Source organism: Halichoerus grypus, chromosome 4 (assembly GCF_964656455.1).
Source record: "Halichoerus grypus chromosome 4, mHalGry1.hap1.1, whole genome shotgun sequence".
Classification (NCBI taxonomy): Eukaryota; Metazoa; Chordata; class Mammalia; order Carnivora; family Phocidae; genus Halichoerus; species Halichoerus grypus.
In genome coordinates, this window is record NC_135715.1 from 157,363,990 (window position 1) to 157,390,706 (window position 26,717).

General features: G+C 38.1%; 1 protein-coding gene across 3 annotated transcripts in view; it reads left to right on the forward strand.

Annotated features, from left to right (window-relative positions):
• The window catches only part of PLCL1 (phospholipase C like 1 (inactive)), a 336,573-nt gene that overhangs the window by 196,699 nt on the left and 113,157 nt on the right, over window positions 1-26,717 (forward strand). Inside the window, exon 1 of one of the 3 annotated variants that reach the window (XM_078071153.1) lies at window positions 17,804-17,861. The exons of the other annotated variants lie outside the window; for them this stretch is intronic. The gene's annotated coding sequence lies outside the window, so the exon portion shown is untranslated. Of the gene's footprint in view, window positions 1-17,803; window positions 17,862-26,717 lie in introns of those variants that run through there. 3 annotated transcript variants of the gene reach the window in all.

Below are 26,717 nucleotides of genomic sequence, written 5' to 3' on the forward strand. Positions count from 1 at the left end.
CTTTAATGCTTTAGGGATAACATGGTTGTCCAAAATGCTAAACTTTATTCTGGAGAGTTATAACCCAAAACAGATTTTAAAGTTTATACGTATTCCCTGAGCAACATTCATTCATTCAACAGGAGACATTTATTTGAGTGTACACATACACTGTTCTAGGTTGTGTGGGAGTTTCAAGGATCAATGAGGTTATATTGTTGCCACTTAAGACATTACAATTATTATATAGACACTATAATTTCTTATCTTGAGGCAATTGATGGTTAAGAATTACTACAATGAGTGGTAAATATTTTTACACTAATATCTCCGTTATGTGGCATCATGACAAATTCCGAATAGATGGATTTCTCTAATTAACTTAATTCCATTATTCTTAGAGGCTTTAACATAAGTTTTAGTGATAGTGTCATAAACAACAGGACTACCAAATACAGTTTTCAAGATTTCTTTATGGTTCTTTTTATCCTTAGGATATTTCCCACTAGGGTGTATAGTCAAAATTGTCAGTATTTTAAATTCAATTTGATACACAATTAGATTAATTTGTTTGTTTGTTTCTTATTTCTAGGGATGGCCTTATTTTTTTCTTTTGATTTAACTTAGTTTTTTAATGATCTAAAACTTGTACATGGTTCTATAATCAAAATTATAACGCAAGGTACATTTAGAAAAATCATTCCTGTCTAGTCTCTACACCTATTTAAAAAACTTATTTTTAAAATTAATTTTTATTTTATTTTGTCTGTTTAGTGTGTTTCCTTTTGTAAATAAAAGCAAATATATACACATATAAAAATAAAAGATAAATATATGAATATATATATTCATAAATCCCATTCCATTGTTACACAAATATAGCATATTAGACACAATCTTTTGGACCTTGCTTTTTTCACCTAACAATAGATCCTGAACATCACTCCATTTCTTTTTACAGCTGCACAGTACCACATCATGTGGTTACCTAATATTTTATTCATTAGGTTGCCTATTGATAGACATATGGCTTGTCATATCAGACTTTAAATAATATTTCCCAAGCAGGAAAGGAAATAGGCTGATCAGCCGATCAGAATGTCTATCCGGTAGGTGCTTATATTTCTCATTGCAGACATTATACTTAATATAAATCAGTTTTTGTGTGAGTTGGAATATCATCTTTTCAGTGTTGGCAGAACCCTGAGGAAAACACTGGAGCCCCAGACTTTTGCACTCAGTGCAACTAGTTACCAAAACACAATGCCCTACAGAGGACTTACCCTGGATAGTTTGGGAAGATCCTGTGTTAAGTGTTAAGAACCCAGAAGAAAGAGTGTCTGGGGGTTCACGATTATCACTTAGGACTTCTCTTTTCTGAAAATCAGAAAAATGTTAGATTATGAATTTTTAAAATAGTGTTTAATAACCTGTTTAGGTGACTTGTTCTGGAGCCGTTGGACCAAAAGTTTTGTTCAAATTGAAAATAGAGTTTATCAAATTTGTGATGAGGTCATTTGTTGTTTGGTTTTGTTTACAAGACTAGCATTAGTCCTTTTTTTTCTTTTTTCGAGGGAAAGAGGGGGGGCAGAGGGAGAGGGAGAGAGAGAATCTTACACAGGCTCTTTACCCAGCGTGGAGCCTGATGGGGGGCTTGATCCCACGACCCTGAGATCATGACCTGAGCCAAAATCAAGAGTCAGATGCTTAGCCAACTGAGCTACCCAGGTGCCCCTAGAGTCTTTTCAAAAAACTTCCCTGGGTAGTGTCTGAGAACTTGGTGGAGGCGACTGTGTGGGTGGTGACATGTATGTTGGTTTCATGGACTCACACAGTATTTGTCACAGTGTCATCTTGAGAACAAATATATACCTGGGAACAGAGTTCTTTATGGCAAGGTTTCTCAGGGCCTTTAATAACTAATGTATATGTGGCTTCTCAAGACAGATATAAAATGCTGCTTTTAACCAGCTGTTTTCTTTATGGAGCCTGTTTTTTTTCATGGATCCCATTTTAGAAAACTTGGATGTCATAGTTAAGCTTTTTGTAGTTCTGAATGATTTAGAGAGTGAGATGGAGGGAGAGACAATCAATTGAATATGGTAGTTATCATTCCTGTGTTACAGGGGATGAAACAAAGGCTCAAGTGTTAGCAACGATCCTGTCATAGATTGAGGGCAGTTCTTTTTTTTTTTTTTTTTAAAGATTTTATTTATTTATTTGACAGAGAGAGACACAGAGAGAGAGGGAACATAAGCAGGGGGAGTGGGAGAGGGAGAAGCAGGTTCCCCGCCGAGCAGGGAGCCCGACACGGGGCTCCCTCCCAGGACCCTGGGATCACGACCTGAGCCGAAGGCAGATGCTTAACCAACTTAACCAAGCTGGTGGTGCTGTCATCTCACCCCACCCAGGTGCCCCGAGGGCAGTTCTTCAATTGCACATTGGTATCATCACCATATGTAAAGATTTCAAGAAATTAAATATCTGGAAAGAGTTTAGTAATTTCTTAAAAATATCAGTTGCTGTGTCTAATGTAAAGTTTTTCTAACCTCACTAGGACTTTTTATTTTAAGCATGAAAAATTTTCCAGGCCATATATAATTCCAGGAGGAGTAGGATTGGGATTGCCACTGGGCTTCCTTTTTCTACGTGGAATTTTAGATGAATGTATACACATCAGATGGTGGTTCCTATGCTTCAGATGCCTTATAATCAAAACCCTGAGAGAGGAGGATTTATCCTGGTTTCAATTTAGCAGAAAGAAGAAGTTATTTTTATCATTTAAACAGTTTCTTTTTTTCACTCTGAGTATTTCTAATTCCTTTTTTTTTTTTTCCCTCTGACTAAAGTAAAACTAGTTATCCTTCATGTGACACTAGAAGAGAGGGGTCACAGTCATTTTCTGATACATAAACATTCTCTACCTCATATCACTGTTGACCTTTTTCTATTCAGGGAGAAAGGTATTAATTGCCTGCTTTCTCACCAAGTTCCTTAGCATTTGATGTTCAGAGTTGTTATAAAAGCAAATTTGAAATTTCATGGAATTATTTTCTTTGATTGCAGTGATGGGCTTCTAATGTGGCTTCTACCTGACCTAGTCATACAAATTGTTCTATCCTGGAACTTCCTTTTACTTTTTACAGAATATATATTTTGAGCCTAAGAGAAGAGATTGCAAACAGATATAGAGTGATTTTCAAACATTCCAAAATTGGGTACACTTAGATTTAGATGAATTGAATAAATAAATGAAAAATAAATGCATGACAGTTTTTAACTTGGTATATTTACAGCATAGCAATGAAAGAGTAACTAGCTGTACATTATTATTCACACCATGGTCATGAAATTTACCTGGTGTTTAACTCTGATGCTGAGACTAAGACTAACTCATCTTCCTGAAGACTTTCAGCCTGGAGGAATATGATTCTTCCTGTCTGGCTTTCTGATGATTGTCACAACTTCATTATTTCTGGCATGTCCCATTGCTTACTTTATAGTTAAGCTTTTTCTAGTTCTGAATGATTTAGAGAGTGAGAGAGAGTTGTAAAGCTCCAACACTAGAAAGATTGATTTTTGTCTGTCTTACCAAGTTCAGAAAATTGTTTTAGAGTATAATTGAAAGATTTTCACAAATACATAACAACTTTTCTACTAGATGGCATCATTAGAAATTATATTTTCCTGTAGTGAGGATGAGAATTGTATTCTGTTTGAGGTCTAAATTGCTTCCGGTGGCAGGCATTTTTGTGTATTATTACTGTGTCCTCGAGAAACAGCCAGAGCACCAGGACAAGCAGTATTTTGGACAGATGATCTAGGGATATTCCATGTGGGCCAGGAGCTTCACTTGGCATTACCAGATGGTGACTTGACATCACCAGATGGAACCCTTTGCCAGGGAGAGGCTGGTGGAAGCCCTCTGCAGCCCATGCCAGAGTGGCTGATCACTCTTTCAGCCTGTCCCTTTCTCTCTTGCTTTTGTTGAGCTAAGGAATGGCGAACACGGCCTGCTGATGGTGCTGTCATCTCACACTGTCCTCCAAAGTTTTGGATCCCAGAATTACTAATAACTAAAAGGCTTTCCTCAAACTGGGGGGAAGGAAGATGAAAGAAGTTGAGAAGGGACCAGAGAAGGTGGTAACAGAGTATTTAATACCTTCCCCTTTTTGTATGGGATCCATGTGGTTATTGAATGTGTGTGTACAAAGGCAACATCCTAGCAATAATATGATGGTAATAGTAGTAGTTCTCACTTACTGGACACTTACTCTATGCCTGATACACATAGCAACTGCCTTAATTTGTTACTGTAGTTAACTTCCTTAAATGTTCTATAAGTGCACTGTTACTGCAGCTTAGAGAGTTTAGTTCAGGAACTTAGCCACGTTTATACAGTTAGTGCGCTGCAAAGGCAGAGTTCTGAACAAAGCATTTTCTACTCCATTTTCTCTGCTCTGACCCAGGAGGCATGGCAGGCACCTGTACGTGAACTAGTGAGTGTCGTTATGGAGAACATAGACTTCCCGTGTTCATAGGGCACATGGGAATGCCAAAGATGTCCTCTTTTGCTTCATTTTACATTTTGTTCAAAGGTTCAAAATTAGCAAATTTAAGTGGAGTATCAGTTCCTTATTAAGGTGCCCTAAAACATGACTGAACAAAAGTTCGTACATAATACCTGAGTTGCTTTAGTAATGTAATGTTAAATACATATTTTTCACTTTTTGTGATTGCATCATTGTTGAATTTTTAAAAAATATAATTTGTTTTTAACGTGATGAATCAATATAGTGATTTTAGGATTGGCTCATTTCCTGGGGTGCAGTTATCAGAGTCTTTTGAGTAAATGGGTATTTAGTTTAAAACAACATTTTTAGTATTATAATTGGTTGTTTTCTGATTATGATGTCTACTTTATTTAGAAATATCAGCAATGTTAAAGGAAGGGGAAGTTTTACATTTATCAACTATAAGGATTAACCATTCAACAGTATTTTTTATTACCTCTTCTTACACATCACTTTTGGTTTATATTATTGTTATTTATATGCATGTTTTATTTTCCCCCACTGAACTGGAAGCTCTTTAAGGTTTTTTGTTTGTTTGTTTTCCATTTCATGGGCCCTCAATAAATATTTGTGTCACAAATGACTGAATATTTTACTTGTTACTGTTAAACTTGTGTCTCTCAATATGTTGGGTGACAGTCAGAAACTGATAATTATTGTATCACAAATAATTTGGGAGCCCAAATCCTATGACATTGTTATGTAAGGATGGAACCTATAGACCTAGGTTTCTCTCTCATCCTTTCGGCATGTAAATGAATCCATAAAATTTAGTTGGAGGTGAAGCTTATTTCTGCATGTGTATTTAGAGAGACAAAATATTGATTCTCCTCCTTGGAAAAAAAAGAAAAGTTAATGACTAAAATTTCTTTGTGATCTCTATGACAGTTTTATCACATATGTCTCCAAAAATCTAATTATTTTCTAAGAACAAATCTGTGTGCTAACAGGCTGTGAAAACCTATCAGTTGCTTTTCTTTTCCTTTCATTTTTTTAAACCAAAAGCCAAAAGAAGCCAGCCTTTAAATATTTGGATGTTTTTCTCTGAGATACGGCTGTACTAGGCAAACACACTGGCATTAACATTTCTAAAGCAGGCTCAAAATAAATGAGATTTAAAAAAAAAAGCCAAACTTGATCCCTATGTGAATTGTCATTTTAATTAAAGCTTCTGTGTGTCATCAGTGACAGGAGATTGCCCCAGAAAGATAAAGTAGGACTGTGTCTGCCTTTGGCTTTCATGAAGGCAAGAGGAGTGTGTAAGAAACCAAATAGCCAGATAAATTTGCCATTACATTAAAAAAATAATTTGCTAAGCATGAGGTGAACCACATTATTAGTAGATTAACATCCTTTTCTTTAGATTATACATTTTCTAGTCTAATTTATGGGTAGATTTCTTGGTTTGGGGGTTTAGGCTAGTATGTGCTAGACTCAGCTAACACAGACTGTTTTATGGAGATAAAGGAATCTAGAAACGGAAATCACTTTTTTTTAGTGGCTTTTGATTTGAAATTTTATTTATTCAGGTTAGTACAAGGTTGTGAGATCAAATAAGAACATACTTGAAAGAACTTTGTAAAATGTAAAATATTACTTGTTATTATCTTAATTATGATTATCTGGACAACAAAGTAAGATGTCTGTGTTTATTCAACCCTTCCTTCTGACCGACATTGCTCTGCTAGGAAATTGGGAATTTTCTTTGGTGTATCTGTTTAAAAGCTAAGAACTGGGACTTGAAGTTTTCTGCTCAAGGAGTCTTAGGCCAAATTTTTACAAAATCAAATAAATATAGGATCATCAGGCAGCACACAAAGAGCGGTGTCATCATTCCTCTCAGCATCTGGACCAAGTTGAAAATGTGTTCTATCGTAGAATGGGTAAAATCTGAATCTTGTTAATGGAAAGCTGAAGAATACTTTTAGCGAGAAGACAAACCTAGCATCTGAACCTCAGAGATAAAATGCAATTGGAGAAACGCTGAAGACTATTGGGTGCACTTAGCACATAAAACTACCGGGAGCAGCGTTAGCAGCTTCATTAAACCTAGTCATCTGTGGTGACTTTGGTGGCTGCCAGTTCTCCCCACAAATGCCACAAAGGCTCGCATTCCCTGCTGCAGGGAGCGCCACATTTTCTGAAGAATTGCCCCCATTCACTGGAGGGAACCCAGTCAGAAGGGCCTGGATAACTTGGAGATCTCTCCATATGAGAGCACTGTGAAGATGGAGATTCAGAGATAGCAGGTGTTCTTAAATGAGACATATTTTACTGATAATCTTTTCTCATAGGAGCCATGACAATGTAAGCCCTTTGAGGACAGCATCTGTGTTTCTGTGTTTCCCTCCTGCACACCCACGTTTCTCACACAACATACTTGTGGTTGAATGAGTGCGTACCATTATGCCAACACTGGCAGAACCTAGAACTCTATCCAGCCTCATCTTGCTTCCTTTGTGCAACACTGGAAATCACCCATCTTTCCTGTTTGACACTTTCCTTCTTAACTTTGCTGATTCCCCTTTTACTTGATGTATTGCTACTTCTTTCTTTCTCTGAGTCCCAGTCCCCACCCCCTCATGCTGGCTATTTCCTATGATTCTGTTCCAGCCTTCTTCTTTAGATTCCGTCTACATATTAGAATCACCTAGGAGCCCCCCTGCTGCTCCGACTCCCCCAATAACACTTGTGTGTGTGTGTGTGGGGGGGCATGTATACTTTTGTAAAATGCTTGCAAGTTACAGACTTAATGTCCCTTTACACCTCAGTGTATATGTCTAAAACCAGAGACATTCTTTTATATAACAATGATCAGAATCAGAAAATTAACATTAATAATACTACTATCTAACCTATAGACTTCATTCAAAATTTGTCAATTGTCCCACTAATGTCCTTCATAGCAAAAGGAAAAAACAAAATCAAAAACAAATTTTGTGGTCTAGGAATTCAATCAGGATCACAAGTTGTGTTTTGCTCTCTTTTTTTGTAGTATTTTTTAATTTGAGCAGTTCTTCAGTATTTCTTTGTTTTTCATGACCTTGACATTTTTGAAGTGTACAGGCCAGTTATTTTGGGTTTGTCTGATGTTTCCTAATGATTAGATTAGATTATATATTTTTGGCAGGAATATCACAGAAACGATGTGCTCTTTTTAATGTCTCCTCTCAGGGGCACATGATATCTACTTGTGACATTATTTGTGGTCACTTAGTTAATGGGGTGTCTGTCATATCTCTGTGCTGTAAAATTACTCTGTTCCTCTTATATTAATAACTGTCTTGTGGAGAGATACTTTGAGACTATAAGAATAAATGCATATTATGGATAATGAGGGTCAGGGTTCTCATTATTGGAAAAGGGAATTACAAATATGGAAAGGTACAAGTCTAGAAAGAACCCATGTGGTGTTGGATTGAATTAAGGGTAACAGTATGAACATATAAATATGTCCATCCATCCATCCATTCATCCTCCTAGCTCTGTCCTCTAAGAGGATAAAGAGGCAATAATAACTCAGTAACAATGGGCACAACTAGTATTAAATCTTGTTTTCCAAATACCATTCTTCAATAAAAATGGACCAAAAAAAGAACAAGATAAGCCTGGAACAGCTTGTTTTACCAGAAAGTAAGGAAGTGAGCAAAGAATGATGGAGGCATGTCAAAAGGCCACAGAGCCGGCTTGAAGGGCTAACTCCCACTGAACATAAAAATAAATGATAGTAAATAGAATAAAATAAGAATTTATGAGTCCACACATAAGCAAACAAATAAATGAGAAGGGAAAGTTATTCTTTACAATAGAATTCCAACAAGTAAATGTAGAAGGAATGATTGAATGCAAATCACCATTTGTCAACTACTATAGTAACTCATTTGAGGTGAGAATCATCAATGGATTCTTCCCACTTTTAATAATGTTAGATATGCTCTTCCTGACTCCTCCCCACCCATTCAGTCCACAGTGTTCAGCACACAATTATATCAAATCTGTTCTTAAGCTGGCCTTCCCTCTGCCTATCCTGCCATGTGTCCCAGTATCTAAGACCAGAAATACCCTGTTTTCCCACTATTGATTAATACCTTATCCCATTCTTTAGGCTTTCCAAGAAAACACTTAGCTTGTATTATATCAATCCATGTCAAGATGAGAGCCAGAGAAATTCCCTGGAAATATCTTCCCCTGACAACATGCAGGTGCATTTCAAACACACCATTGGTAAAAATCCAGATAGGTAAGAGAGGGCTATCTGTCTGGAAAGCAGCTAAAAGGGAATCTGTTGCGGGCAAATAAAACTTTTTGGGCCTACTCTTATATCATCAGATAGATTTCTTTGGTCTTGGAGAAAGGTGTTGAGAATTGACCTAAGCTGATGGTCATGTACAGCCTTTAGGGTTTTTTAAAATTTTGTTTTGTTTTTCTTTTTGTTTATTCCCTCCCCCCGCCCCGTTCATTAATTCAGAAGAGATTTGATGTTACTATTACCTACTACTGCAAACTTTGCTACCATATATAATGAAAGTCTCAGACTAAATACTGCTACACACAGAAACATTTATTAAGTAAACACTTAGTAGCAAGTGAGCAAAAAACAGGGCTTGTTTTATGACTTGTTAGAAAGTCCTAGTTCCACCACTTTGCATAAAGCTCACTTCATGCAGATAAGCGAGAATCAGAAGCTGAATCCTGTTACCCTTATCACAAATATTGGGCAACCTCAAATCTTTTTAAACCAACAAGTGGGTACGGGGCCATTTAAAGATCAAGCCTCAGGTCCATCCCCATGGGGAGAACCTCCCTGGGTCCTTATATTCTGTTCACACTAGAGAGTGTCTAAAATATTTTTGCTACTCCACTATTCTTAACTATCTTTAATTTTATTTATGAGAGTCCATTTCTAGATTCTAAAAATTAATAAGCCATTAGTTTCACCAAGTAAAATATATTGCTAACATTCATTATACTGATGATCAAATTCTTAGTTGTTAATATAGATAATAGAAGTACTTATACTGTAATAAAAACATGGATAATAGAAGTTCTTATAGTAGTTGCTTCTGGAGTGTTGCCTTTCCAATTAGATATGAGCTGAATGTAGAATCTTGCTTAGGGCAACCTATTACTGCAGAGTAAAAACTTGAACTAACTAGCATGCACACAATATCACAGTGCCCATGCTGAAGTTTTAAAAATAAATTACCCAAGTTATAATAGAACTGGGGGAGGAGGAGATGGTCTAAACACCAGGATGTACCTAGGAATCCTAGTCCCAAGAGGTTCTTGATGAAAACAAAGTCCTTGGTCAAATTGATCAAATGCATTGGGAAAAACTTACATTCTGTAGCACCATCTTGGAACTTAAAAATGCACAATAGCTATTCAGAGGTTGATATCCTGCAATAAAAGAACCTGCTTAGCTTTGACCCTGCATTTCCCAAACTTAGTTGACAAACTTAGTTGACAAGAGTCCTTTTGTTCACTGCTCCCCTGAAATTAGTTTTCCTTGGGACATACTTTAGAAGACACTGCTCTAGAGATTATAGAAGAAACTTTCTTAACCAGCATCCACTCAACTGACATTCCCTTCCTAAAACTTGGTACTAACAGTCTCCTCTCTAACATATTCCCCCATCACTGGAGTTGTATGCTTACAAAGAGTCAATTGAGTTTTTTCCAAAACCTGTTTATTCCATTTGTACTTGTAATTACAATTACATAACTTAATTAAATATTACATAATCTTGTGACTTGTGAGTGTAAATATAAAGAGTTATTGTTTCTTTGAAAAATAAATTGAATACTTCAGAAAGACACAGTAAGGGGGAATTGCTGAAAGTGTTGTTAAATTACATGATAGGAGGGCAACTATCAGATTTGGGGAAAATAATAAAAAAAGGATTTTTTAGATTGCTTTGCAAGTATCTATTGAGTTACTGATGCATTTTAAAGACATTGAAATGTATCATTATTCAAAAAAGATTAAGGGGAGAACCCAAATTAGTGGAACCATACTCAAAGCCTTACACTTAAATATCTGAGGTACATATATACTGATTTTTATTATTTCCTGCTTTTAATGAATTTTTTTTGATTAAGTGGCTAATTACAGGCCTTCTAGCTGTCAGATAAAAAGGCTGTGTTCTAGCGAGAGAGAACTGAAGAGGAGACTTCACAAAGAAAGTATATATATATATATATATAGGGGCTCCTGGGTGGCTCAGTTGGTTAAGCGTCTGCCTTTGGCTCAGGTCATGATCCCAAGGTCCTAGGATGGAGCCCGGCATGGAGCCCCCCTCCCCCCCATCAAGCTTCCTGGGTGGGGAGCCTGCTTCTTCCTCCCCCTCTGCCCTTCCTCCTGCTTGTGCTCTTTCTCTCTCTGTCAAATAAATGAGTAAAATCTTTTTTTTAAAAAAGTGTGTATATACTCTGTGGTATGTTTTTAAATATTTAACACAGATTTTGTCCATGTCTTTCAAGCCAGGCTCAGTTGTCTTTAGAACTTTTGCCACTCTTTACTTGCTGTCTTTGTTTTTTGTTTTTGTTTTTGTTTTGGCCTTATTTTAAGTCCATGGGATTGCTTAGTACCCATAATGCTGTTTAAAAATGAGGGTTAAAATTTTAATTTCTCTCTGGGAATTACCCATACATATACACATATGCATCCTTTTGAGTTCTGTCTTCTGGCTTTTGGTTTTGTGCCTGGGAACAAATTTTATTTATTCCTAGTATATTTTTCAGTATGATTTTATAGTAAAAGTTCTTGAAAGAATGTGCAGTAAATGACATTTGATTTCTATCTGGATTCTCTTAGGCTTGGTCCCATGGCAGCCTATAATTTAAGGTTAAAGTTATGTTGCTATCTAAGAATTTTTACGATCTGTACTCATATGTGCTATGTAAACAAACCAGTTATTCTATTTTGGAGCAATTTTTTCTTTTGAAAAGCATAACACAACAATAATTTTTCAGGTTTAGGGGCGCCTGGGTGGCTCAGTCGTTAAGCGTCTGCCTTCGGCTCAGGTCATGATCCCAGGGTCCTGGGATCGAGCCCCGCATCGGGCTCCCTGCTCCGCGGGAAGCCTGCTTCTCCCTCTCCCACTCCCCGTGCTTGTGTTCCCTCTCTAGCTGTGTCTCTCTCTGTCAAATAAATAAATAAAATTAAAAAAAAAATAATTTTTCAGGTTCAATTACGACTGCGTTTGTATAAAGATCTGTAGTTTATAAAACCAGTGAAGCAAAGACGAAATGGGGGGAAAAAAAAAGAAAATGTTGCCTGATTCTTTCATTAAAGTACAAAAAGGGGGGGATTCAGACACATTTGGTATTCACTCAATTTTTTATCGTACTTTTTTTTTTTACAAACACCACACACAGAACCGTAAAATAGTAATCTGTCAAACTACCTGTTAACCTGGTATTTGAATATGAAAGGGATATTTCCACCCAGTATAATACTGCTTTTTTGAAACATTAAAAGCCCTTATGTTAGGGTGGTAATTGAATGAATGCTTCAAAAAAAAAAAAACACCGCAAAAAAACACCCCAAAACCCCTGTGTGCTTCATTATGTTACATTTCGTGTACATTTTTTTAGGAGGTAACCATGTCAGGATGTAGAGGGACCGAATAGAGGTGTGGAGCCATAGCTTTTCACTCTGAAGAAGAGTAGTAGTTGGCATGAATGTAGTTGTTTTAGATTCAACATGAAAAAGTTGTTCTAATCTCTAGTGATCTACCTGCCCATACTTTATGCTAAGCAGGGTGGATTATTTGCTATCAATGCCTATGGACATTTTAGGAACCTTTTTGATGTTATGTTGAAATCTTGTAGTTAGTGATATAATTTTCTATTAAACCCTTAGTGGAATTGATACATAATGACTTCTCTGGATTTGTTTATTATTACAGCTATTGAATCTTTTCTTATTCCTCCATCTACCTCCATCTACTGTCTTCTTTATTTTGTAAGTCCCACGAAGGAGAGATGACTTCTATTTTTGTGCTATTGTAATTGAACTCTTGAACCTCCTTCTTGGGGGGTTTTCATGTTTCTGATCATTTTGTCATGGTTCTTTGATTTTTTTTTTTTCCCTTCTTTGGGGTCAATTTATAGGATCACAATAGTACTTTCAGAAACTTGAGGAGCTTTTATTATGTTAGGAAGGTAGACATTTTATGTTAAATCACCTCACTTATTCACTCGTTCAGTAAACATTTACGAGTCAAATAACTGCTAAAAACTAGAGATACTAAGATAAATGAGAGAATTTTCTGAAAATTTGCTCAATATTCCTTTTTCAGTTGCTACTTCCTAGAAAATGTATAGTAAGTACTCTATAAACATATAATGGAAATGGAGAATGAAGATTGTTTGCTAGAATGGGCAAACATATCTCTTGATCTACATGAAAAACATAGGAGTGACACTGAGATTGGAGTTAGGGACAGGAAATAGACCTGGTATCCTAAAGAGTGCTCCAAGAGTAATATTTCTTTTAGGTGTACTTTTTTTTTTTTTTTTTGAATCTTACCTTGTAATAGAAGTCACAAAACATGCTGATGTTACCAGCCTAGAGGGCTACTTGAGGAATGTTGGGGAAAATATAGGCAAAACAGGATAGGATTTTTATTGGGTAAGCATTCACTTGTTTGAAAAACTGGCTTTTGGGCTTCATGTTTTGCACAATCAGCACAGTAGTCCTTTTCAGTGATTATTTCACAGGAAGTAGTATATGCAGCTTTTGCTCTCTTTGAGAATGCAACCATAGTAATACTCTCACATGGTGTTGAGAGCAATGAAGGTAGGGAAAGGAAGCCTCTTTTCAGCTTTGCTCCTAAGTCTATGACTGGGTCTTCCTTGGCCTGTTGGAGACAGAGAGGAAACAGAGAGAAACGTCCAGACTACTGCTGCCTGGAAGTGTGGGGCGGGGGAGCGTGGGGGTGAAGGGGTGGAATTTCACTTTCTGGCGAGGACTGGAGAAGGTTTATGAGCCTTCCTATGAATTGCTTTCTTTTCCCAACTTCTGAAAGGATGTCCTCATTCAGGCCAAGAGGAATGAGGCAAATGTTGCACATCTTTCTATTCCGCAGGCTCCATGGTGAGTGAAACTCATGGTGAAGCTGCTGGTTTTCTATTTGGAGAGAACATTTTAGGTGATCTACTCAGTAAACAGGATAAGGAGAGGGCAACAAGCAAATCATAAGGACTATTTAAAAACCCGGTCAGTAGGGAGGTGGGGGATTTGTGTCTCTTGCATAAGTTGTGCCTGGTTTGAGATCTTCTTAGTACACTCCCGAAGCTGCTGTGTGGCTGGCTGCAGTGTTAGGTGGAGATCTTTTAATCCCCATACAGATCAGCATCTCTCTAAAATAAATCACTTCACTTTTTTCTGCCTAACATTGCAGGGGATGGCTTAGAAGACTAACCCTCAGATTTGAAATGTCTGCGGACTGCTTCTCTACTTGACAATTTTTTTTTTTTCCTACTTGACAATTTTGAATTTTACTTAGCTGTGCTGGTCTTTTTAGTTTTCTCAAAGGAAATGGATTATATTTTGCTACTGAAGTGCAAATATAATCATTGTTATTTTCTTGTCTTGTGGAGTATATTTTGACTGAAATAAGTAGACAATGTACTGTTTTCAAAGTGCCAACCACAGTTTTTTTTTTTTTTAAACATTAAGTAATTCATGCATTGCTCTTTCTAGGCAATTATAGTTTTTTTTTTTTTTTTTTAGTCACTGAGTAATTTACTAAGCACATATATTTTCAGCACTGTGCAAGGAACTGGGGCATACAAAAGAAATCTGAGGCACAGTTTGTATCTTCATGTAGGTTATAGTATTTGTAGAGAAATGAAACCAAGCCAGAGGAAACAAAGAACAATTAAATGTTCAACTGTGTAGTGCTCTCTATAGGAACCACATGTAAGTAAAAAATGAATATAGATGAATGAATGAATTGAATAAAAGTGTTCATTCAAGGAAGAAATCATTGTGGACTGCAGTGTGTCATGGAGTAGATGGGATATGAGCAGAGCCACAAATAATGAATGGGATTTGTCAAGTAGAAGTGAAGGAAAGATGTTCCAGGTAAAGAGAGCAAAGGTCAAAAGGTAGAGGTGAACATGGCATATGTTTGGGACAATGAGAGAAAAGACCCGGCTGACCAGAGAGCTACATTAGTATGCAGGAGGAATAAAAAAATAAAATTGGGTGTCTCCCCTTCTTTCTTGATAAGTGAACCTGAATTTTATGTCTACTCTCAAGCAATGAATCATGATTGGTCTAATCCATTCAGGACAACTCTATTCCCTACTTTCCCAGCCTCCTTTACAGATAAGACAGTTCTGTGACCTTATTCTGGCCAAGCTGAAGAATGCTGATGGTATTTCTGGAAATGTTTTTGCTCTCTTGATAAAATGTTGGAACTCTCTTTTCCCCTCCTCCTGCCCTTGAATGAAGATGCAGAGCCCAGAGTCATGCAGCAACTCTTGGTACCATGAGGAAAAGTCTGAGGTGTTGTCTCTGACACCGCCGAACTGCTATACCCTTACCAACAGCTCTCCTTCTGGACTTCCTGTTATGTGAGAAAAACTAACCTCTGTTTATGTAAAAACTCTAAGTCATGGGTTTTAAAGTTATTTGCAGTGTTTTAATATTACTCTTAAGAAGGTTAATCTGTAATAGTGTGTAAGGTGAATTGGAAGAGGGTAAGAATTGAGGTTGTTATCATAGCACTATAGGCCTGAGGTAAAGAGGTTTTGGACAAGACTTATGGCAAGGGGGGCGGGTAGAGGAGAGGCAGACATCTCAGAGAAGAAGCAAAAAGATTCAGTACAGATTCAATGAAGGAGATAAGAAGCCACATAACTTTGAAGTTTCTAAACAGGAAGATAAGTGGGATGGCCATACAGCTTTAGGGATAGGCAAATGATGATAAAGATAAATTACTCAACTTGTAAGTAATGTTGAGTTTTAGATAATGATGGAGCATCCAAGTGGAAGTGTTCTATAAATATTTAGATATATAGCATTTGAATTCAGGTGAGTCTATAGGGTGCCTGTGACCTCAGACATGGACAGAGGCCAAAGCATTAAATGATGCCTCCAATTATGAGTTGAGAGGAAGAAAAGAGTTTAGCTGTATAAACATGGAGACGGAGAGAGGAGATAACACAGGGTTAGAAGATTGAGCAGGGCACAGTGTCATCATACCAGAGGGTACATAGTGGACACCAGTAAATGCATAGTGCAAGGATGAATGAAGTTGTCATCAGTATCCAGTGCCCTAGGGATATCAAGGAAGATGAAGTCTGAGGAGAGAAGTGAATCTAGTTAAAGTAGGACACCAGTGATTTCCAAGAGAGGGGTTTCTACAGACTTAAGAGCCATGTATCAGCTGCCCAGTCTGTAAAGGGGATGAGGCAGTAAGTGGGGGGAAGGGAGTAGAAGCTGAAGGTGATAGAGAAAAATCACTCATGAAGGATTTGGGAATTGAGAAGAAGGGCTGATTCTTGTAGGGGTAGTAGACTTAGCAGAATATGGTTTTAAAGGGATTGAAAACCAAGAGGGAAGAAGTTAGTGGGAAGATCCAAACACACAGCAAAGGTAAAGGCCATAGTTGGTACTGGAGAGAGACTTTAATTTTAGGGAGGTTCACACGCTCCTCTGGAGTTGGAGGCAGGGACAACAAAGATGCTGTGGAAACTAGTAAGTGGAAACAAATACACTTGGGTGTGTCTGTCTCCACAGGGTAGGTGAAGTCAGGTGTTAGGAGCTGGGCTGGTGGAGGGAAGAAGTGGAGGGGGGTCCTGGGAGGGGCTAACTCTGGAGTACCTATTATGAGGATGTGTGTTAAAGAGGCATCTGCGCAAAGATCAACAGGCCTAGCCTAAGAGAGATGGCAACAGTCTGGCAGGGGCAAGGCTGTATCATTTTGGGTCTGTATCTGCCTTAGGCAGGGTCACAGCAGAGAACCAGGAGCCCAGGAGTAGGCCCAGCATCAGGTGGAGGGAGTAGTGAAAGCAAGGGAATCTAGAACAGTGTTCCCGGGGAGGGAGGAGGGGGAGGAGTCTAGTGTGCCAGGAAGAGGATCTCCAGAGGACAGAGAGCAGATCTGGGGGAAAGTGGCAGAGTGAGGGGTGGTGGCCTGAGAAGAGTAAACGCAGAGCTCAGGCTTAGAGCAGGACCGTGAGATGGTGAGGCCCAGGCATTGCCTGTTCGTACTCAGACATGTGTCACACTTGTAACACCTGTGACTTGTTGCAAGTAGAGATTTAATTCTTGTTCTATTTTTTTTTTTTTTTTTGAGAAAAGACTTAAGCAAAATTGTATGGCATTTGTTAAAAAATATGCTGGTGTAATATTTACTTAGAAATACAATTTATGCTGAGTATAGGTTAGGCACAAATCTTATGGGCTTTATCTCACTTTGGTGAGACTTCCTAAATATGAAATAAAAAGCTATCTGTGGCCTAATTCTGGCAATATTTTACCCATCCACATATTCAACTGTAGTCTTGCTGGGCTCAGCACTGGATTTCCAACAGTGTTTGTTGAAACCTGCCATCCATTCACAGCAGCTTCTCCTAGTAATCTCTATGAAGCACAATTTTTAAATATCCTTAAAAAAAGCATACTGCTTTAATGAAATGGCAGATGGCTTGTTGCATGATTTCCTAACTGGTGTTACTTCCACACAGTAATGGAGCTATATAAAGAACTTTGCTCTCAACTCAGGAGGAATTCTGTGAAACTTGAGCTTTTGTTAACTTATAAACAGATCACTTCTGTATGTTGGGATTGATTTTCATATATGTGTGTTCTAGCACTAGTTTTATTATATAGAAACTGCACATAAATCATAAGGGATCAAAGTGATAGATACAAATTGTGAGGACTATAGTAGGTCTTTACATGCTTATTTTCTTCTGATTTTTAAAAGTGGGGCATTATCATGGTAGAAAATTTTAAAAATAGAGAAAAGGCAAAAGGAAGTAAAAATTGCTCCAACTTCCTGGAGGCAACCACTATTAGCTTATTTTTCGGTGGGGGGAGGCACACTTTTCTTTTCCCCCCTGAAAGTGGGATCATATGAAACATGCTTCTGTTTCCTACTCCAGTAGGCCAATTAACTTCTAATTTTAGTTTCATTTTCTGAAAACTCAGGTCAGCAAGAAAAGGTGTTAGAAGGAAGTAGCGCGCAACGGAAGAGTTAGCGGAGGGCATAGTTTCCGTGGGAGACAGAGAAGCTGACTGATTTGTGACTCCACCAATTTTCTGCTCAGAAAAATGTGGTTGCAGTGAGTAAAGTCTTCATTGCCCCTAATCTTTAGAAGATAATGATTTAACCCTATTATGTTTTATACTATATCCTTTTCAGGATTAACACTAAGTATCAAAAAATCTTAGTTTTATACCTTGATTATAATTATTTACTTACAGCTCAAAATAGATGAATTAATTTTGGGTGATAAGTCCTTTTATGTTGTCAGGTTATTTTCCTTTTAACATTATGTAGTTTTTGTATTATGTTTTCCAATGGAAATCAGATGTTCATTTGAGTGAATTAACTGACTTATTCAAGTCAGATTTGCCTTAATCTTCCAGTGTGTATTCAGTTTTATTTAATATTATTGTTTTATGAGGATTATAAATCATAGGAATGTAGATAATATGAAACATAGTATACCTCCTTCTTTTAGAAAGTTAAACTGTTTGTAATTTGGATATACTATCTTAATTTTTACTACATAGGATATTTTTACTGTTACTTTAACTGTGGAAATATTTGGTGTGTCAGTTCATCTTGCTTTATAGAATTTCCATTTTGAAATGGACAATGAAAAGGAATAATTATTTTGCATTAATTTATATTTAATATAAGCACTTGAGAAGTAACCAAAAGTAGGAGAGAAGGGATATGGATATGCATTTTGGAGTAATGAATTTTAATTACCAGACATCTTTGGTCAACCAAAGACTCAAATGTTGCTCTTTAATAAATAGACATTTATATAGGAATCTGTTTCCTTGGAATTAGATGAAACATAAAAACAATTGAAAGATGTTAATAATAGTACATAATCACCTATTTGAGTTTAGCTATTATTATCTCTATTAATAAAATACTCAGGAATAAGGTGGGATACAAGAGGGCACAAAAATCTTGGAAGTGAGCCCTACCAGGGCACAAATGTACCACTTAATTTCCCAGGGATCTTCACTGAGGTATATATATCTTACCATTTTTAATTTCAATTTAGTGACCAGTCAAAAACTTCTTGTGTTGAATTTGAATTACAGTGGTGATTGATGGAGTGTTAGTATACCATATGTTTCTTTTGATGTTGTCATAGTTTAGGTTTGAGGTCATCAAACTATGGCCTGCAGGCCTACTCCAGCCTGCCACCTGTTTTTGTAAATAAAGTTTTATTGGAACACAGCCACATCCATTTGTTTATGTATTATTTACACTGCAATGGCAGAGTTAAGTAGTTTCAACAGAAGCTCTATGGACCACAAAGCTTAAAATATTGACTTTCTAGTTTTTTACTGAAAAAATTTGCCAACTCCTAGTTTAAGTCCAACTTTTCCCTTCCAGTATTCTTCATACCTGATAGCATACTATTGTTTACATGTCGACATGGACCAGATTACCAAGATGCTAAGGGAAATTAGAAAAGAAGTAAAAAACCCTCTTCTCTGCCTTGGAGAACTTTTCAGATAAGACACATAAGAAATAACCAGAGAAAAACATGACACTTTATAGTCAAGGACTAAATCGTGTGATAGTAGCAGAAAAACCCCTCCTCCATTCTATATCCTAAATATATGTGAATTAAAGTCATTTCAATCTGGTCAGAGCCAGAGTTCTCAAAATTACAATGTGATTCAGTGTAGTTTAACCATAAATTCTAATATATCAGAGTTTTTTTTGACTTTATGACTTAGAAATGGGAGCACTAACTTTTTGCCACACAGTTATATGGTTGAATGTAGTTTAGTCAGATTTCTAAAGGAGTCTGTGGCTTTTCTAGAAATTGCAGGGTCTGGAAGGATGATGTACTAGGCTTTCTTCAGTATGGACTAGGAAAGAGGTAGTTACTTCAGAATAGTTCTGTGATCAGTGTTTAGGGATGCCCTCACAAGGGGCAGAACATCGTTTTAATAAGGATCTAGGGATCAAAACATAGCAGATTTGTATCTTCAAGGATTAAATGGAGCTGAGAGAAATAACCTGGCCCACAAATAAACACAAGTTAAGGCACCAGAAGCAATTATAATTGGTGTGAACTCACATGCATGCATGAGCAACACAAGATGATATATTTATAATTTGTTTCATTTACTTTTAGTTTTGTACCTTGACTCTCTCGCATCAAAACAAAGCAGGCCCCAGCTTTAAACAGTGAAGTGTTTGTGCTCTATATTGAAATGGCTGTTATAGAGGTTAAAATCAGAGAGTAGATACCCACTCACATTGCATAACTCTTCCATGTGAATGTTGGCAGGTTGAGAACCTTTCATAGTAGAACCATTTTGTCACACTGTACCATCTATAAAATGCCATAGAAATCAAAGGAAAGGAGAGGTCAAGGTGATAGCCTGACTAGCTAGGAAAAATGTGGTGGAAAATATTGGAATTGATATCAGTTTTGGAGAGAAGTATGAATTTGGTTTGACAGAGAAACAGGATGGTAACTCTGGGATTTGAATGAGCTTGGTTTGTGTGGAAGAAGAGCTTAGATGGAGTGAATGGTTTATGCCTAGAGTTAGTAGATTAGTTGAGTAGCAAGAAGGGTGGGAAAAGGTGGGGGTAGGTGCGGGGCAGATCATACAGGAGCTAAGGTGCCATTTTGCTCAGCCTATTTTCTGTGATTCCACTGCAATATGGGGTTGAGTGTTTAATGCTCAGAAGCAGCAAGAGAGTAGAACAAGTAGAGCAAGAGAGGTCAGGTGGTGCAAGCAGGTCTACCTGGTTTGGGAATCACTGGCATTGTTTTGTCTGTAATTAATGGCAAATCACCTTCCTAGAGATGAGGAACATCCAACAGACTAAAATACAACAGCATAAATCCTCACTCTTAATAGGCAGCACCTGTAGCTCATGGTCCTCTGCTCTAAACCTTTTATGGAAGAATATAGGGTATAAATAATAAATACATAAAATTACTTCCTGATTTTATTTCACTGTACACCTAGTTGGGAATCTCTCTCCTTTTGAGAGCAGTCACAGAGACAAAGAAAACAAAGCAAAGATGGGACCCTTTCTCTCATTTTCTCAGATGGACTTCCCTGATGAGTATTGCCTTTTTTAATGAAGGTAGATGGCAGAGCAAACTCTTCAGTGTAGTTTAACCATAAATTCTCCTAACAGGGAGGGGTGCTATCCAATACCCGAGGGCATGGTGGTGGAGTTGGCTAAGGCTACAGAAGCAGCAGGTGCTTACAGGTCCTGAAATGCCCCGCTCATTACGACTGCTGTAAATCACAGCATGTTTCACGCCTTTTGAGTGAAACTTGGCACCTCCAGTTTACTACTATGTGGTGGTCACACTGTCCCTGACTGCAAAAATATTAATAGATGGCACCTTCCCCTGAACAATGGAACTGGGCATGCTTGCATCAGTAATGATGGATTGGGAGCCTGAAAGATTCTACAGAGAGGAGAGTAAGAGGACGCCAAGGAAGCTGTCTTTTTGTAACTAAAGACCATTAAATAGAAAGAGTTGATGGGCACATCTGTCACCCACGTGTCACTGTATCCTAGAAGAGCTTGTGTGAAAGCCTGGACGAGCCTGGGCTTTGCGGGCTGGGCTGGTTGGGGAGGGCGAGGACTGAGGTTTGTGGCTCGCAAGCTGGCCTCCTGTCGTGTTCAGTCTGATGTGGAAAAGGTTCTGGCTCACACTGGCCTGCTTGAGCCATGGGAATTACTTCCGCTTAATATTCGGGGCCTCTGTCTGCCAATGCCTGTTTGTTTTCCTTCTTTTTTCTTCATGGTTGTTATTGTATGTAGACAATGGTAGATGAGATTTGAGACTTAGGGAAATAGACTTTACCAAAAAAAGAAAAAGTAACTCTTTTCAGTTCCAATAACATGTCTAATATTAAAGACCTTTTATCCCTCCTGCATCCCTGGAGGTGGTGGGTTGTGGGGAGCCAAGGGGGAAATAAAAAAAGAAAAGGAAAGGAAAAGAAAGGAAAGAAAAAGAAAGGAAAGGGAAGGGAAGGGAAGGGAAGGAAAGGTGTTCTCTATTTGAATGTATAAAATTAAGATCTAATGAAGGTATCATTTTGGAAACCTTAGGAGTGATAAAAAGAAGAGAAGAAAACACCTAATAGAACTCTTTCAGTTTAAAGCTGGATTTTAAAAGATTGTTTTGTCTAATGTGTGCCATGAGGAGAAATATAAGTCTCATAGCATTCCTTCGACTTCAGTGGTGGTATTTAAGACTACCATACCAAGTATTATTCACTTGCCCACTTTGACTGCTACAAAATGATCTGGAACTAAAAATTCCTCTCTCTAGCTTTTCCTCTAAAGAGTCTGTCTTCTTACACCATTTTGCTCTCATTTGCCTCTTCTTCCCTAATTCTTCCTTTATTTTCTGTCATATGCTAACAACATCTGGAAACTCTCTTTTTAGAGGCTTCTGTGATTCTAGATTATGCAGCTTGTTACCCAGTCAACACCTTTGTGAGCTATTTTTGATTTTCTGAAATTGGCTTTCTTCAAATAGTTTTATTTGAAAGCACTATGCAATATAATTAGTTGAAGGGGAAGTTTTAACATGATACAACCACAATGTAGAGAGTGGAGATTAAGCTGAATGAGTTCTATCCCTTTCAAGTTCAAATTGCTAGATTTTTCTGGCTTGAACACAAAATGAAATCAAATTGAAGGATCAGGGATGATAAGAAAGCTATGAGGAGAACAAAGTCATTGGGAAGAGCACTGAGAAATGGGTAACAAGATGAAAAAACAGAGGGATCTTCACATTGATGGAAAAACATTCCATATATAATATGGAGACCTTAAACATACAGCGGATTTTTTAAAATAAAAAATTTTATTTTGCAACAATTTTATTTTTTATTTTGTGTTTTCACAATAATTTTATTTTATTGTTTTCTATTATTTATTATTTTATTTTAATTTAATTTTATTTATTTGTTTGAGAGAGAGAGAGAGAGCCTGAGAGAGAGAGAGAGAGCAGGAGCGGAGGGGAGTGGCAGAGGCAGAGGGAGAAGAGACTCCCCACTGAGCAGGAAGTCCTGAACAGGACACGATCCCAGGACCCTGGATTCATGAGTTGGGCTGAAGGCAGATGCTTAACCGAATGAGCCACCCAGGTGCCCCGTTTTTTTGCAATTTTAGATTAATAGAAAAGTTGCAAAGATAGTACAGATAGTTGCTGTATACCCTTTACCCAGCCTTCCCTAATGTTAACATCTTATAGTTCTGTATTTTTAATGGTTATGAAAACATGAATCTATGCTTTACGGATGTCACTATTTTCTTATATTATTAGAAAAAAATTAGAAATACTGAATTTTCTACTCAAAACTTCATATTCTTGTTTATACTTTAAGACTGAGCTTCGGAGTCTCCTAGAGCTCATGGGTGTGATCTGTGAGTTTTGGAGAGGGAGAATTGTCTTTTTCACTCCATGACAATTCTTCTGCTCCAGACTTTCCACAAGAGTGAAGTGGTAAGGTTTGTTCTGGGGTCCTCATCCCTCTTTTTTGTACCTTTTCCATTTGTTAATGGTAGCTTCTCCTCAGTTCCATAATTAAACTGAGGCTCTCAACATCTCTTCTTTCTCCACTGTCAAAACCTGTCCTTAGGCAAGACTCCCAACTGCATTCATATCAAGACAATTAAAAAAAACCACACAATAAAATGTGGTAATAGCTAAAAAAGACTGTCCTTCAGGGTTATTTACATTTTAGCAGGGATGCAAAGTTTTATGCCCAAGCTACCCAAATTTTAGTATGTTACCATGACATAGTGTCCTGGGAAGTTGCTTCTACTAGAACTTTTTTGGGGGAAAATCTCATTTCTATATTAAAATGCACATGAAATTATGGTAGAGTATAATAGAATATAACATTCATGCAGTTTTTAAAGTAAAATTTGTCCTAAAGTGGGACTCTGGTGGTTTCTGAGAGTGTGCAGACCCCAGAGGTAATTCACTCTGCCTTGAATTATGTCTATTAGGTTGAAAAGAAAAATTGAAAAGCTACTGCTTTACACTAACTGATCTAAACTTTGGAAGTGAAATTTTAGCACCAACCAGTATAGATTCCCCAGGCTCTTATAAGTTATCTTCCCTTTTGATGAACACTTAAAAAAGATGTATATACACCCAGATTCTGATTAACCCTCTCTTATTGGATATCATTGAATGTGTATATTTCTGCATTTGATAAACATTTTTAAATAAATGAATGAAAAGTTGGAGTATTATTTTGCAATATGGGGCCTTTCTTTTGTCTCCTGAAATCCCACCCTGGAAGCATTCACTTATTCCAGGAAAGCCAGGCACTGCTAATCAATCCCTCACGTTCTGGGCCTTGGCCTGGCAGAGGACAAGGGACTGACCAGTGCACAAAATGACCTAAGGTGTTGGGGGCCTCTCAGTAAGATGTGGTACCTCACTCTTCATTCCTAGCTTGGGGGAAGATGGGTACCTTGAGATTACAATTGTTGTGTCTATTTATTATTTAGAAATAATCAAATACTATATCCCATTATGATATAAATGTTACAGTGGAAGAACAGCCAGCAAGAGAAGGCAGCAAAGGGTGGGGAAGAAGAAGGAGCTTAGAGTTGGAGAGATCAAGGCTCAGAACTTGGCTGCACCATTTTACCCTTGGTGTGATACTTATCCTCATGAGACTTAATTTCCTAGTATGGAAAATGAAGAGTATGTTATCCATTGTGAGAACTAAACAGAGTGTATTTAGCTCATGAGCTGGTCTTGGCCTTTTTGCTATCAGAGTTATTCCTTGACTCCCACTGTGGCAGAGGGTTCAATCCTAGCAGGCTGACTTCCCAACTCTGATTCCAGTCGGGGGAGGCACTGGTGAGAGATCAGAGTGCTGCAGCTGTGTTTGCTTCGTGGCCCCACTGTGTTTCCAGCTTCTTCCATGACTTAGGCCCTTGGTGCTAGGAACACCACTTCCTGCTTTTGTCCCTCCAGCCAGGAGTGTTGCTGATCTCTCTCTGGGTCGCCTCATTGTTCACTCTCGACTTCTCAGCTCTTCCAGCACTTGTGTGTCCAATTCTCTGTATTTAATTCTCTCTTTCTCTCTCTCTTTTTTTTAAAGATTATTTATTTGAGAGAGAGAGAGTGTGAGTGCGCGGACACGCGCATGAGCCGGAGGAGTGGCAGGCAGAGGGAGAGGGACAAGCAGGCTCCACGCTGAGCAGGGAGCCCAAATCTGAATCCAGGCTCGATCCCAGGACCCTGAAATCATGACCTGAGCCGAAGGCAGACGCTTAACCAACTGAGCCACCCAGATGCCCCTAATTCCCTCTTTTTAAACACTTGGAATGGTTTCTATATTCTTCATAGTTGGACCCTTATTGATACAGCCAATTGCAGTAATCTGTGAACTGAGGGGAGCTTCGGCTGGATGTGATACGAATAGAAGAGAAGGAGAGATGTGCCAAAGGAGGAAGGACAAAGCAGTGACCGATTGCATAAAAGAGGATCAGGAGAAATCAGGCAGTTCAGGTAATGGTGACTGCCACTGATGGAGATAGGCCATTGGAGAGGGAGCTCCTTGTGGGTAGAAGCTGTGGGTTTGGTGTAGAGCACATTAGAGAAGAAACTTCATGATGTCACTGTCTCTGCACTCTGCCTTTCATACTTAAGTGTGCTGCAGCTGCAGGAGGATTTATGAACTTGTCTTTCTCTCTTGGGAAAGGGTAAGAGGAGAAGTTCAGAGGGAGGAGAGGAGAGTAGTGTGTGGCCCAGAAGGGAATGCCCTCTGGAACCTTGCTGAGCCTGGATTGTATCTCTGCAACATCATGACTCCAGCCCCACCACCATAACCTTTTCAGGGAGTAGAACAGGAGGTTGGCTGCTCAGAACCCATCCTTTGCTAGTAGGGCAGCAGCTCTTCCCCAGAGGGACCTGAGATGGCAGGCTGTTCCTCTTGCCAGTGCAGCATTTGCAAGAGGAGTGCTGTGGGAGGAGATAAAAATTGACTTCCAAATGGCCTGCAGAAATCAGGAGACATTTTTGGGACCAGTTTTTAGGTCCAAACTTGATAATCTAAACAGCAGATACTTGAGTTGTGATTTCCCCATGGGTTAAGATAGTTCATAGTGGGGACAGTCAACATTGCTGCAGCGGGCTGGAATCCACTTCCTCAGTGTGCTAGGGCATTATGGAAAATGATCTCTGAGGGAGAGAATTGAGTTCGCATCCTCAGGAACAACGTCTAGATATATTAAGAAATGACCTCAGATAAAAAAACAAACAGAAAATCATTCTGGCAAATCAGAAAGAGCACATTATGTAGCATTCATGATGTGTTTTATATGTGCATTGGGAAAGAGAAGAGTCTAATAAATGAAGACAAACAGGAAGCCTTTCCCAAACTCTCTTCCCAGATACTTTTCAGTCACGTTGCGCAGGTCGAAGGTTCTGGGAAGAAACAGCTAATACTCTGACCTGCCTTCTGCAAATATAATGTTTCCTGTTTTGTAGGAACTTGGGGCTGAAAAATGCACAAACCAATTGATTTAAACTCCTAAACTCATAATATGCACAAACCTCAAGGACTACTGGTTGAAATCTGTGTGTGTGTGTGTGTGTGTGTGTGTGTGAGAGAGAGAGAGAGAGAGAGAGAGAGAGAGAGGGACAGAGAGACAGAGAGACAGAGAGAGGAGGAAAGGGATTCCAGATGTCCTTGGAGTATCACATTATATCTAAATTCCAGATAGTCTCCAGTTAATTGAATAATTGATTTAATTAAATATTAAATGCATCAATATTTTATAGTTTCCCAAACTAACCTTTTATTTTCTATGGTCTCTCTTCATTTCTGAGTGAATTTGGTTTGGCTGAAGAAAACCATTTATGTTACATCCTTTAAAATATGATGAGGTGAAGCATGGCTCTCCTTGGATTGATGTTCAC